This window comes from Meleagris gallopavo, chromosome 13 (genome assembly GCF_905368555.1).
Source record: "Meleagris gallopavo chromosome 13, MGAL_WU_HG_1.1, whole genome shotgun sequence".
In the NCBI taxonomy this organism is placed as follows: Eukaryota; Metazoa; Chordata; class Aves; order Galliformes; family Phasianidae; genus Meleagris; species Meleagris gallopavo.
The window spans coordinates 2,610,166-2,623,748 of NC_139416.1; the positions used below are offsets into that span (position 1 = coordinate 2,610,166).

The 13,583-nt window shown below is 36.5% G+C and overlaps 1 long non-coding RNA gene across 2 annotated transcripts in view; it reads left to right on the top strand.

The window, feature by feature from the left end:
- Positions 1-13,583, top strand: part of LOC146543465 (uncharacterized) — a 177,871-nt gene that overhangs the window by 134,035 nt on the left and 30,253 nt on the right. For both annotated transcript variants that reach the window (XR_014886037.1, XR_014886036.1), the window contains exon 4: positions 9,588-9,669. This is a non-coding gene — a long non-coding RNA (uncharacterized LOC146543465). The remainder of the gene's footprint in view (positions 1-9,587; positions 9,670-13,583) is intronic.

Genomic DNA, 13,583 nt, shown 5'->3' on the forward strand with positions numbered 1-13,583 from the left:
ACCTCCAGGGTCGGTGACTCAACCACCTCCCTGGGCAGCCCCTTCCAGTGCCTGACCACTCTTTTGGAGAAGAAATTGTTCCTAACAGCCAACCTGAATCTCCTCTCATGTAATTTGAGGCCATAATGTCTGTTTGGGGTATCTAGAATTCACTCAGTGAAAAGTGTTCTACCACTGAGGACAGATTTCTTGTCCAGTCAGGTACATTGCCTCCTTTTATCTTCTCATTAATTACTTCTGCACTGTGATCAGTGCTCCAGCTTCTGCTTTATACACTTTGAATGTTAAAGAGAAATGCACCCTTTACAATGAAAGACTGAAATCAGTGTTGTCAGGATAAATCTACCAGCTCTTTGGCTACCTAGAATTTAGTTAAGGATGCAAAGGTAATGATAGCACCTAATTTGGATGCTACAAAATTCTGCTTTTATGTTGCCAAGTCTATAGAGCTTTTGTTGCTACAAGTACAGTAGTAGTGCAGTACTGTGATTGCAGTACTGTTGCAGTAAGAGACCAGGTGACAGTACTGTTGTTTTTTTGTTTTGTTTTGTTTTTGTTTTACAACTATGTTTTAAAGGAAAAAGTATTGTATTAGCTATTCTCCATACTGCATCAAGGAGCATAATTTACAATAGCTTAATTCATACTTAGACTCTGACATTAAACAGTGATATTTTAAAAATGCATAAACTGATGCAAACTTGCTGGTTAATCAGCACTTCAGGAAGCTTAGCTACATAATTTTCTGTCCTAAATGGAAACTTCTGACTTCTTCAAGAAATCTCACCATATAATTGTGCATTTAATTGCTAACAGGAGGCTGAAAATCTGCGTTTGAAATGGTAAAGTAGGTAATAAATAGATTCAATAGTGTTTGAAAGAGTTTTTTTGGCTGGTCATAACTGATTTCCTGATCTTTCTAAACTGTTAACTGTTTACAGTTTGCATGTATTTTTGTACCGCGCAATTGACACTACAGTAGCTTTAGAATAGTTAGCAGAAGTTATCCTCAGAGTCTAGAGTGCTCTCCTTGCAGTACAGATGTATGTCACTAATCCAGGACTACAGTATTATGTCTGAATCTTTGCATCTGTGGATTTCATTGATACTGTCACAGTGCTGCACATTTAACATGTTCAGTAACTAGGATAAAATAAGTAAAATGAAGACTTCCCGAACTGATCGATCAATGTCAGTTTATGTAAGCATGTGTATCTGGATGCTAAGATTAGAGACAGAACTCCCTTATATTCATCATATGTATATTTTTTTTTCTTATAATCAATCTTACGGCATAAAGCTACAAATGAAAAGTAATTTCTATATAAAATATGGTGAATGCACCATAATACTGTGGCAGCCCCACAGTAAATGTTGCCCTTCCATTACTAACCTTCCAAGCATCAGATACTCATGAAGTAGCTGATCAGACTTCAAACTTCCATTTTGGCTTTCATTTTACAGGAAAAAAAGTATATACTGATCTGTCTGAACAAGGATATAATTGTGTTGGAAACTGAATCCCATTGATGGGCAGTACATTGCAGCATGTTTCTCTAAAATAGCAGAACTCAAGCGATTTACACTGGTTATAGCCACAGAATTATGACAGGAGTGTAAGGTTATCTTTAGATGATGTTATCCCAGATTCTACTTTGTAATTTCAGAGTCTCATTATGTTTTAATAAGGGTTGTCTTGTTTTAAATACATAGGAAACTTCCTTCTACCAAAATGACAACATAAATCAGCATGTGTGTATTGAGGGTGAAAAAAGCCTGTATTTTCAGACTGCCACAAAGTTGTTTGCAATGCAAAACCACCTGTAATTTCAACATCAAATACAAGCCTGATTATTGTGTTTGAGGGAAAGTTATTTTTGACTGTTTGTCCTCCTTGAGTGATACAGTAAGATGTGATACCAAAATAGATGTGGTTAGTACGTTAGTTAGCCTAACTGTGCTTTGAACACCATGGGCTTTTTTTGCCTGTGTTAGTGGATAAAAATATGTTGTACTGCTAGATTATTATTCTAGACTTAGCATCTACGCAGAAAGAAGAAAATCTAAGTTAAGAAAATGAATACAGCTTTAACTGTTTAACCACAGTTATTTTTGTATCGCATATGGAGCTAGGTGTTAAAGTACATGTCAAAAACAAAGATAGGAAAGAATAAAATGTTGAATTGAAATACTGAACAGTGAGATTTATTATGCATGACTATCTGGCCTTACCCTGTAGAAGATTAAGCAATCTAAAGAAAAGATGGCTGATACAGCAGTAACAGATAAATTCAGAGTTCAGAGGTGAGATTAAAATATGAAAAAGAGAAAGCATATAAAGGCATTTGAAGGCAGCCATGGCAACCATGTAACTTCTCTGACTTGCAATTACAGTGGTATTTAAAACATTGTAGGTTTTGGTCTCAGTTTAGATGAAATTGAGTTCTAACATTTATTTATTTTCTACTGAAAAAATAACATTTTGTAGTGTGTCCCAACACTCGTTTCCTTTCTTTTATATAAGGTGTCTGTAAGGATTACTTTCCACTGATTGACCAAATTGTTTCCCTATGAGATCTTCCATTTGGAAAGGAGGGCCTCTTTTATTCTTCAGGGTAGATTTTAAAAGAAGTACGTAGTCAGTTCTTACTCAGTGAGTGTCCTGTATAGGATTTATGCATCAGACATAAGGATAGCTTAAAAGTATTCTACCTGCCAGATTCCTGCTCTAATGATTCCAAACTATTACAGAGCATATGAAATACAGATCTAATTTAAGGTTTTTTTAGGTTTTGTTTTTGTTTTTGTTTTTTTTTTGCAAGCTTGCATCACAAATACAATACCTAGGTGAATCCTAGGTATTATTTACAGATCTAAAAATACATTTACTAGGGACCTGTACTGGTAGCCTAGAAAACTCCAACCCTGAGCAGTAAAGCATTCACTGTGATTATAAGAACCACTGTGATTTGAAAATGTTACAATTAAAAGTTATGTTTGCAGTACACAGCCACAGCATCTGGAATACAGTTGCATTTTGGGGGCTGAAATCTCAGCTCCTCCATGAAGAAAGGAAGTAAAAAAGAGAAAAGACCAGTAAGTTAAGGAGGTATCAACACTTAATTACTGGGTAAGAGGAATCACTGTGTATCTATTATGATACATCTGGTGCATTTAAATGATGTACAAATTATTTCTGGTGTGTTTTCTATTCTCTAAAGTGACAGAACTTACTGAGAGTGCCAAAATGCATGTGTTTATAATGTATGTGATATTATACTTGCAGGCTTTACCTATAGTGAGTTTATGAGTATTTGTGTTATATGAACTAACTGAAGCATCACTTGAAAATAATGCATGCTTAGCTTTTGAGCTTTTCTGATTTATTTTTTTCTGTAAGTAATCTTTCCATATTTATGAAAAAAGTAAATCTAGAGATTGCAGCTCAACTTAAGGGCTTAATAATTTTTAGTATGAAGGAGTCACAGTGTTGCGATCAATTTTGAGTTCCAAATTCGGTAGTTATGTTCAGTACTATAAATTGTGAGTTAAAACAATGTTTTATATGTTTTATATAATATTTTATATTGCATCAGCTAATGTAATAGATGCTTAATATACCTTAAAATCTTAGAATCATTTGAGTTGAAAGGACCCCTAAACATCATCCAATCTTACTCCCCTGCAGTGAGCAAAGGCACCCACAGCTCCATCATTGCTCAGAGCCCCATTCCCTGACCTTGGGTGTCTGCAGGGATGGGACACCACCACCTCACTGGGCAATGTGTTCCAGTGCCTCACCACACTTATAAAAAAAAACTTCTTCATTATATCCAGCGTAACTCTCCCCTCCTCTAGTTTGAAACCATTTCCCATTGTCCTATCACAGCAGACCTGTTAAGGAGTCTGTCCCCTTCTTTCTTACATTCCCTTTAGATACTGAAAGGCTGCTTGCAGATCTCCTGGAGCCTTCTCTTTTCCAGGCTGAACAGCCCCAGCTCTCTCAGCCTGTCCTCGTAGGGGAGGGGTTCCAACCCAGATTGAATTCATTTAGTGGTAAGCTGTAGAGAGACATATACCTATGAATATTTTATGACATTCATTCTCCAAGGATGTTTTTCAGAGATTGACCTATTGGATTTTCTACTATAATATTTCCTCTGTACCATTCAGCCACACATGACAAACAGAAGTATCTTTTAAAAAGAAGAGAAGGAACGAGTACAAAAGTGTAGCTCTGTTGATTTAAGCTTTTTAAATGACTGCTGTGATGTACTGTAGTTTGCTTACACTTCATTACACATTCTGTGGTGTGGAATGCCATCTAGTGTTAAATCTCCCAAAGGCAGCAAAACTCTGCAAAGTTATGAAACCAGCTTTATCAAACGACACTTGTATAGTTAGTGGATTTTCTGATATGTTAAGTGCTCAGGAATACTCTGTCTATTTACAGGGGAGTGAGGAGATGGTATTTATTTCTATTTCTGCTGAGTGTGTAATGCCTCCTGTTTTGTTATGTTGGCCCACAGTGTCAGAGGTGGATATTGGTTGGCAGTAGGGGTTGAACATTCCCACCAGTATTTCATTACACATTGCTGTGTGACAGATGGCAACAGAGGGGCAGTCTGACATGGAATTGTGTGGAATTGAATTTCTCCATGTGGAAAAAATGGCACCCATAAACACTCATCAATGCTTGCTGAACATTTAAGAAGACCAGCCAGTGGACGAGAGCACACTGAGTGCTGGAGTGGTGCATTTCAGCAGTGGTGACTATGGGTCACCTCCGGTGGTGCAGATTTTTACATGGTTATCAGTGTTCAATATGTTGATAAACAGTGTTTTGTAGCTGAGAGTTTCTCTATTGAATAGTGCTGAATTTCATACTTGCTCAGAGTGGAAGGCTGTGCTTTACTTGGAAAGCCCAGGTAGGGGCTGAGAACTGATCACTTCATTGGGGTGTCCGTAAGTCATAGAAAAGTAATTTTGCTGGGACAATTTTGCAGCAGCTATTATTTGCTGCATGGCCAAAAAAATGAATCATAAATGCTGGTGGCTGTCGCCCTGCCAAACTGGTACTATTCACCTGTTCTGTGGACAGTCCTACAGATGTGCTGTTATACTCGTGGTTCTGAAGTATTTATTATGTAAGCATATTAATTTAGTTCTCTCTCATTTAGCTTTGCTGAGATTTAAAACTGTTACCTTACAGAATTAGTTTTTATGAGATTTATAATTGGAGGAATAGTAAAAGTGTGAAAGAGCAAATTGTTATGTTCTGCCTGTAGATCATTAGAAAATGTCTGCAGAATTCTGATTTCACAATACTTATTAGTAATGGTGGTGTAAGTATTGTGTGTAGCAGAAGGAGCTCAGCTTGACTGTTCAGATCGCAGATGGAAGTTTAGCTATTGGCAGTTTAGAAATTCTATATTTGACTTAAAAATTCCTGAGGATGCTGATGCAGAGAAATAATTGTGGAACAAGAAGAAATTAGAAAACTGGAAATGTTGCCTTCCACTCTTCTTGACGCTGCCAATGTCTGACTAACAGTTTGAAATGTCAGATAAACTACAGTATGGCTTCCAGACCTAAGGATGGGATCCTATTTGTGCAAGTTATTAGTTTATAGGCTTCAATAAGAATTCAAAAGAAAAAGCAGACATGAAATGTCTACAAAAATCTAGAACAAAATCTTAATGGACGTATGAAAGGTAGGAATTAAGTAAAGAAATTTCTGGAATACTGCTATACTGGCACTGTCCTCTGGCTATTCTTAACCTCCTGGCTGCCTGTGCATTTTCAAGTTTCAGAGCTGCTGAAATACTGTACTGGGATGTAAGGGTTATATTGTATCAGTTTATGTACAGCATCAGTTACATAAGGCATCCTGCTGCTGTGCATGGCACGAAAAAATGAACAGTGGAAATTGCTTCTTAAGTATTTTTGAAAGAGCAGATGAGAATGTACGTCATTTTGCTGAAGTTCACTCACTATATGGACAAAAAGCAGTGACAGTATCTATTTAGAAAAAATGGTAGTGTTGGAGATAGCTTTGTAACTTGTTAGTAAGAATGCTGCTGCCACGTCTACCTACAGTGCGTGTTACAAGGGTGTGGGACAATCTCCAGGGCACATCTTGCCATTCATTTTCACTGGACACACCAGTTAAGCTAAGAGAACTATCTTATGAGTGATATAAACCTATCCCCAACCAACCTTGCATAAGATTATCATCCTAATACCTAGTTTCCCTTTCTCTGTAGATCACCTCAGATTATTTCCATATAACACTACATGGTATCTGCTGTTAATGATGAATTGCTGATTCAAGTGATTTGGTTTCCTATACAGTGGCCTCCTTTCTGCCAGGCATGCTGTACTAAGGATCTGAAAATAAATCAGGGAGAGTAGAATTGACTTTGAGGGCAGACGGAGATTTCTTTTCATGAGGGAAGAGACTGTCTGTTGGCTTTTGAGGAGATAGGAAGAAGAAATTTGTGCTCATTTTGTTGAATGAAAGTACCCATCTTACTGTGGTTCTGCACACAGGGAGGCCTCCCTGTTAGAGGAGTTGTGCATAGGCACTGTGTGTTTTGTCAGGGGATAGCTCTGAGGAAAGGTAGGCTGCATAATGTACAAAGGAGGACTGAAAGCTCATGAAAGAAATTTTCACAAAGAGAAGAAAGGGAGGCATTCAGAGGAAAGAAGTATTAGCATTTAAAATGCATTTATGTGGAAACAAAGCAAAAAGGGAAGGACTTGATAATAAGGCAGGAAATTACAAATGAAAAGTAAACAATATTAAGATGAGGGGAAAAAAGTTCTTACACCCTTGGAAGACTGTAACCATAAGCAAGTAATGCTTTGTAGAGGCCTTTTTAAATGCATAAAGCAAAGTGATCACTGCAAGGATCTTCTATATCAGTTAGCCTTAAGCTTTGGTGTGTTTGCTCTCCACTCTAACATCAAAAACTGTGCCTTTGTCATGTATCATTGCTTAGTGATCTACTTCTGTTGAGAACCTGTTCCCATAGCAACACTGCTATTGTATTACAGGCTGGGAATGTAAGTGTAGCAAGTAGAAATTACATTTGTGTCTACATACTTTGTCTGTTTAAACATACACACGCATTGTGCTGATATTTTGATGGTGTCCTGTATGTATGTTCAGGAGCCCAGGATTTGTGGCTAGTATCCTTTCTTACCCTGAATTAAATATGAGGGCTGCTCCAGAAGTAATGCCTTCTATTTTATTGTGTTGGCCCATGGTGTCAGAGGCAGATGGTGACAGTATGGCAGTAAAGGATGAACATTCCCACCAGTATTCCATTATATTTTGCTGTGTGACAGATGGCAGCAGAGGGCAGTCTGACAGAATGGCAACTGATGTGGAAGCCTGTAGGAAGCAAAGATGTGGAAATGAATTCCTCCATGCAGGACAAAAAATGCACCCATTGACATTCATTGACAGTTGCTGAATGTTTGTGGAGACCAAACAGTGGATGTGAGCACACTGACGTGGTGGGTGGTGTGTTTCAGCAGTGGTGACAGCAGCAGTAGGTCCCCTCCACTGGAGCAGATTTTAACCAGCGCAGCATGCTGGCTCTTGTTCATCACTGACAAAAATGCATAGCTAGTGGTGGTGACTGTTGAGAAACAGAATTTTACAGCTGAGAATCTGATCTATCAAATAATGTTATTGTGTTCTTTGTGTCCATTGTAGTTTCTATGGAAATAAACAGAAGGCATTGCTTTGGAAGCAACTTACGTACTATAACTTCAGGAAGAAATACATTTAAGTAATACCACCAACCCTAAAGTTGGAAGATATACAAGTTTAGATCAAATTCATAATTAGCTATATATTTTAAGAGGTTTCAAAACATTTTTTGAAAAGAAGAAATATTCTGTGGAAGTAGATAATCTATTGTAAATCTGGAATTCTGTCTCTTTTAAAGATTAACTTCTGACTTATGTAGGTATATAAGCTACATCTGAGCAACTGTTGTGCTAACTTGATATCAGCTTTGTACAGTTCTACACAATGGATTGATTGCCTTAATGGAGAACTAAGCTGTTCTGTGATTGTGCCTTGTAAACATTGTAATTGTGTTTATTTCTGAATAATCTGTCCGTGGCTCTCTCTGCAGTCAGTGTATAGACCACTGTCATTTTACCTACTTGAAAAGGTTATATTGGGTATTTCAAAAGGTAGGTATAGTGACTGGGTTTTGAAACTAGAATTCTAAGGAGAGGTTCTGGTGGAAATGCAAGGTGTGTTTAACAATTCCTGGTCCGAATTCTAGGATGCAAAACCAGCAAACAAGAAATTAATGTAGTATAACACACAGTATACTTAAAGGGCAAAAACTAAATTTTATATCAACGCTCTTCCTTCATACATTGGTGGGAAAAATGGCATGCTACAGCTATCTCATGCTTGAATTACTTGAATGCAGCACAGCTGTAGCTCCACATCTTTTCCAGCTCTTTCAAAAAGCTGAGTGTTTTCATGCAAGTGTAGCAGCTGCCCAGAAACTATTAATTCTCAATTTTACCCTGCAAAACAGGCAGTTGTTTTTCAGCAGCTTGCAGTGAGTGGAGAAACAAACAAACAAACAAACAAGCCCCACCACATTGTTTTCTCCAAGGTGAATATTGTGAAGTAATTAACTAATTTTTAATGGGGCTTTGCGATTTCCTGCCTTTTATTTAATCTTATATAACAGTTTTGGATGCTTTCAGTGTTCTGTACTTCACACAGTTCTTTGAAATACGCTCTGTATATTACCCTTTTAGAAGGACAAGGAAAATTGTAAAAATCACAGTATATGTCAGTTTATTAAGGCTTAAAGCTTTCTGCACCTAGCCAGTGCAGAGTGTTACGATTGATAGCAGTCATGCTAATGCATATTTAGCATGTTAAGTGGCTTTCTGACTGGTATTCCTGTACTCATTTCCCCCTCGTCAGTATCAATTAAGGAACTGCATTTGTCACAGGGTAGGAGACTTGTTCTTTGCCTCAAGCTTCAGATGTATGGTAATATTCTTTCGGTATGTACAAGGCAATAGTGAGAGATTGGTTTCATATGCCTACTGGAGAGAGGACAGGACTTCTGTGTACTTTTGTAGCAATTAGGAATTACTTTGGTATAAAGCTTTTTATTTGTAGCTAAATGGGAGACTCCTAAAACAACCGGAATCTATTGAGATAGACCGAACAACTTCAGTAGCTGCTAAGGATAGTTTAGATGTGTGTGATCTGTGCTCATTGCCAGGGGAGTCCAGGAGATGTGTGTTTCTTGTCACTTCCCTAGCTCTGCTTTTCTATTGTTCTGTAGTGTTGTTTTAGAGTGTATCCCACCACCATAGTTTAGTGCCAGGCACAGTAGCTGCGGCGCTTAATGATGCTGATGCAATGTTTCTCTGCAATAAGTACTTTGAATTAGGGAGATTAATTAACTTTTTCATGAATTTCTTTTTTTCTGTAAAGGATTTTTGTTTTATTGAAGAGCATTATGTGTTGGTGTTTTGTTGCTGGTTTTTCTTTTTTTTAACTGTGTATATACATTCTTTTTTTTTAGCCATTGACCAAGAAGGAGAGCCTGAGATGAAACGTCCCAGAAACACTGAGTGAAGGAAGAAGTGCTGCAAAATGTTTTCAAGGTAACCTAACAACATTTTTTAAAAAATGAATCAAGTATAATATGAGACTCCTTTAAATACACAGTTCCAAGTTGAAAGATTACTGTGAATTTACTTTTAGAGTGATAAATCCAACAGATTTTCAATTATGATTACAGTTCTTATTGTAGTTGGGCTGCAAATTGAAACATTTGAAGAACTAGTATTCTAAATAGCAGCTTAGATTTAAAGAAGTTTTTATTTTACTCCTGTCTAATGCCTTAATTAAAAGGAAAGAAGATGGCTGGCAGGCTTTATTAAAAAGGATCCAGAAAACAGTAGATGTGAGAAACCACCTTGATCTCACTAGAATCTTTTTGATTTCATATTGCCCTGAGCAGCTAATGCTCAGTTGACTCTGCAAAGAAGTTTGAACACAGAAGTAAGTATTAAACTATATTTGAAGGAAGGATCTTTGTTTTAGGATGGTTTAGTTCAAAGCAAACCACACTGACTGCCCATGTTTGAAGAAGGATCACAAAGCAGCATAATTTTTTTTTGACTCCTAGTACTTTGCAAACTAGATAAATTATGGGATCAATTTAAAGAAATCTATAACTGTCTGAAGCAAAACCATCTCTTATTGCATAAATTATTAGAAATTACTTGGGATTTTGAATAATTTGCTCTACAAACAGATTATGCTACAGAATAATCATGTATGTGCAAGTTGATTCTAGCAATTTAAGATGTAGTTATGTGACTGAGGTAATATTTCCATAGAAATCTCTGTATTTGTCCTCCAACAAAGGAATGAACCAACTTTAGAAGGAAAAAAAGTACAATCAACAAGCATGAATAGTGCAGTATTGAGTATATATTATGCTTACACTTAAGCAAGATTCAATCCTCAGTTTCCAAAACATTAACATTTCAATCTGCATACACTTTTGAATATAGCAATGCTTGATTTATTAAAAATGTGCAAAGTTTCAAAACTACAGCTACTGCAGTGGAAACCAAGCTTAGTAATGTGTGATGAATTCCTCTGAAGTGTGCCAGATTAGCTGAGAGCTTTTTGCATTGCAATTCTTTATTTTAATAAAATAATGAAGAAGAGAAATTATTGCATATGTGGCAATAATAATTTAGTAATAACAGACTCAAAGCTGCATAACAGTATTTCTCATGCCAACTTTCTATGTAAAATTGCAGAAAACACAATTCTGCACATCTCTCCCTCTTTGTCCATCTGTATATGCTACCTTATGCTTATCTTACGACTGACTTGACCGTAGGTCAAAACTGAACAAATCTTTGCTTTTCCTGAAATAAAGGGAGCAGGATCGCTATTGACCCCAAGGGGAAGAGCAATTGTATAAATGCTAATTTGGTGCCCAGATCAGATTATTTTAATTTACAATTTTCCATATAAAAAACTTGTAGCCAGAGTCATCCTCTTACGTGCCTGGCTGCATTACATGCCTGAGAACACTGCTTTAGTAAAGAGCAGGTTGCATAGATCCAGATCAGATAGCTTACCTTGAGGTGTGTACCTTGCATTGTGTAACAATATTACCTTCCTAAAAGAAATTAGATGAAAATCCTATTGCATTCTGGAGCTTTGTATTAAAAGAGTTAGAAGATTATTTCTGCCTATAAGGTGCCTGCATCAAATCAGCCCTGATCTGACAAGCATGTGTTGCTATGGCAATGGAGACTCTTGGATGTTAATACCCTGCTTCAGCTTTCTGACAAATATGAGCTCTAAGAACTGTGGTATGCATTTTCATTTTTTAAGGCATGTGTCTGCTATACTTTCCCCTTAAACAGTTGATGGCAAAGAAACTTTTTTTTTCTTGCAATATTTTTGGGGGTTGAAGATTAACTTTAGCCTAGCTTCAAACTACTACACCATATGTTTATGAATAAAATTGCTGAACAAAAAAAGAAAAGCACTGTAGTTCACAGGATGCTGGTATATTGATGCTCCTGTTAAGCTTCCTCTGTTTAAGTACTCTTGTGATCAGAATCCTTTGTATAACTACTGTTAAAAGGAAGCAAAATTGGCTTTACAGTAATAATTTTAAGAGGTTTTTTTTGTGTTTTCTAAAAACCCACATTTGTAACCTCTAACTTTCTATATGCATCGTTTAAACATGCAGCAAAATGAAAGCTAGTTAAAGTCAGCTTGTCTTATAGCTTTTGCATTATAGATAATTCTCTGCTAAATCAGAAAATGAGTATTCACAACAAAAACAGAAAAAGAAAGTTACCTTCACGTAAATTAATCATATATGTGAGTTTTTTTCTCCTTGCCAATCTTGCAGGACGCACCTAAAAAGGAAATCTTGGACAGTAGTTCTCAAGAGTGTAATTCCCCTCAAACATCATATAGGAAATGCTCACAGATAAAAATACCTGCTTCTACAACTGCTCTGCATCCCTCAGTGAGAGGATGCACCTCAAAAGGTCCAATCTGCACACAGGCAGATTTTTCAGTTCTTAGAGATACATTTGTACATCATCATTTATTTAACTTTAACCTTACTGCATGTCAAAGATCTTTGACAGGTGGGCTAAAGATGAGTTTTCTGCATGTTTTCTCAGGAACTGCTTTGTAAACCATGAAGTACAAAGGTCACAGTGATGTTAGTTACCACAAGCTTGCTGTCAGACCTAATCTAGGACAACAAAGCTGCAAACAGAAGGGCATCTTGGTTCAAAGATGCTATTATTTATTAAAAACAAACAAACAAAGCTGTGCTTAAATATGTAAAAGTTAATGGCAATTTCTAAAGGTTTTATACTGGTATAGTGTAAAGTATATGATATAGTGTAATTCCATTCTCTAACAAAAAAAATTTAGATCTGGATTTACACCTAATATACACAGTGATTTCAGACAACTTTCCTTCTTCCTCCTGCTCCCCAGTTCTGCTGTACTGCACAGTTACTCTACAGACTGATGAATTCCTGGATTTCCTTTAGACCTTATAAACATATTGCAAAAGTAATGTATCCTTAAATCTCAAAGGGCTTTACTACAGCACACTAATAAGAATTAATACTGCTTTGATGTTTCTAATAACTGCTAGAGGTTTACCTTCATGCCAAAGAAAAAGAATTATATGAAATACTTATTAAAATAGTTACATTTTCTGCTTTCAGTGTTCAGACCACTGCTGAAGTGGAAGTGGCTTTGTAAATGAAATAAGATTTCCATCCTTACTATTTAAAATTGTTGTAAATGCTTTGTCTTAGAAGTTTAGAGTGTTTTTTAGCAAGTATTTCAAGAAGTATTTGAATATAGGCAAGCAACTATGCTGAACAGACATCCTCCTGATGCAAAATGTTTTTGCAGGGATCCACTTCAAATAACTAAATATCCATTTGACTTGCCTAGTGTTTGGAACATTATATCTTAAGAATACGCCTTCTGAAGATAAGCCTAGCCTGTATCTGATTGAAGGCTGTTTCATATGATGTTTTGAACTTGGATGTGAATTCAGAGAGAAAGATCCAAGTGGTTTTACTTAAGTCAACTTCAGATGCTTTATTAATCTTTTTTTTTTTTAATTTGGGAGTTTTGTGGAGCTGGGGCACAGCAGTTGCTTATTTTTCCAGGACATGATTTATCTAAAAGTGAAGATAAGAATCTGATCATTAGTCAGCCTTAGGAGTCCTAAAGTTAATTTGTACAGTGAGTATATAATTAAGAATTTCACAACTCTGCATTCTGTTCTGCAGCAAAAGCAGCTAGCTTGCTTGTTTCTTAAGCTTATTTCTTAAGCATGTAATAGAAATAAAATGGGGAATTGGTAGCTTTCTTATTTCATTTTACTACTGCAGAAGATATTAGTACCACTTAAATATGGAAAATAATTTGTAAAGCAAACTTGAAAAGTACATTGTCTTCATAGTCAACGTGTCTCAATCAAATGCATTGGCTGTGC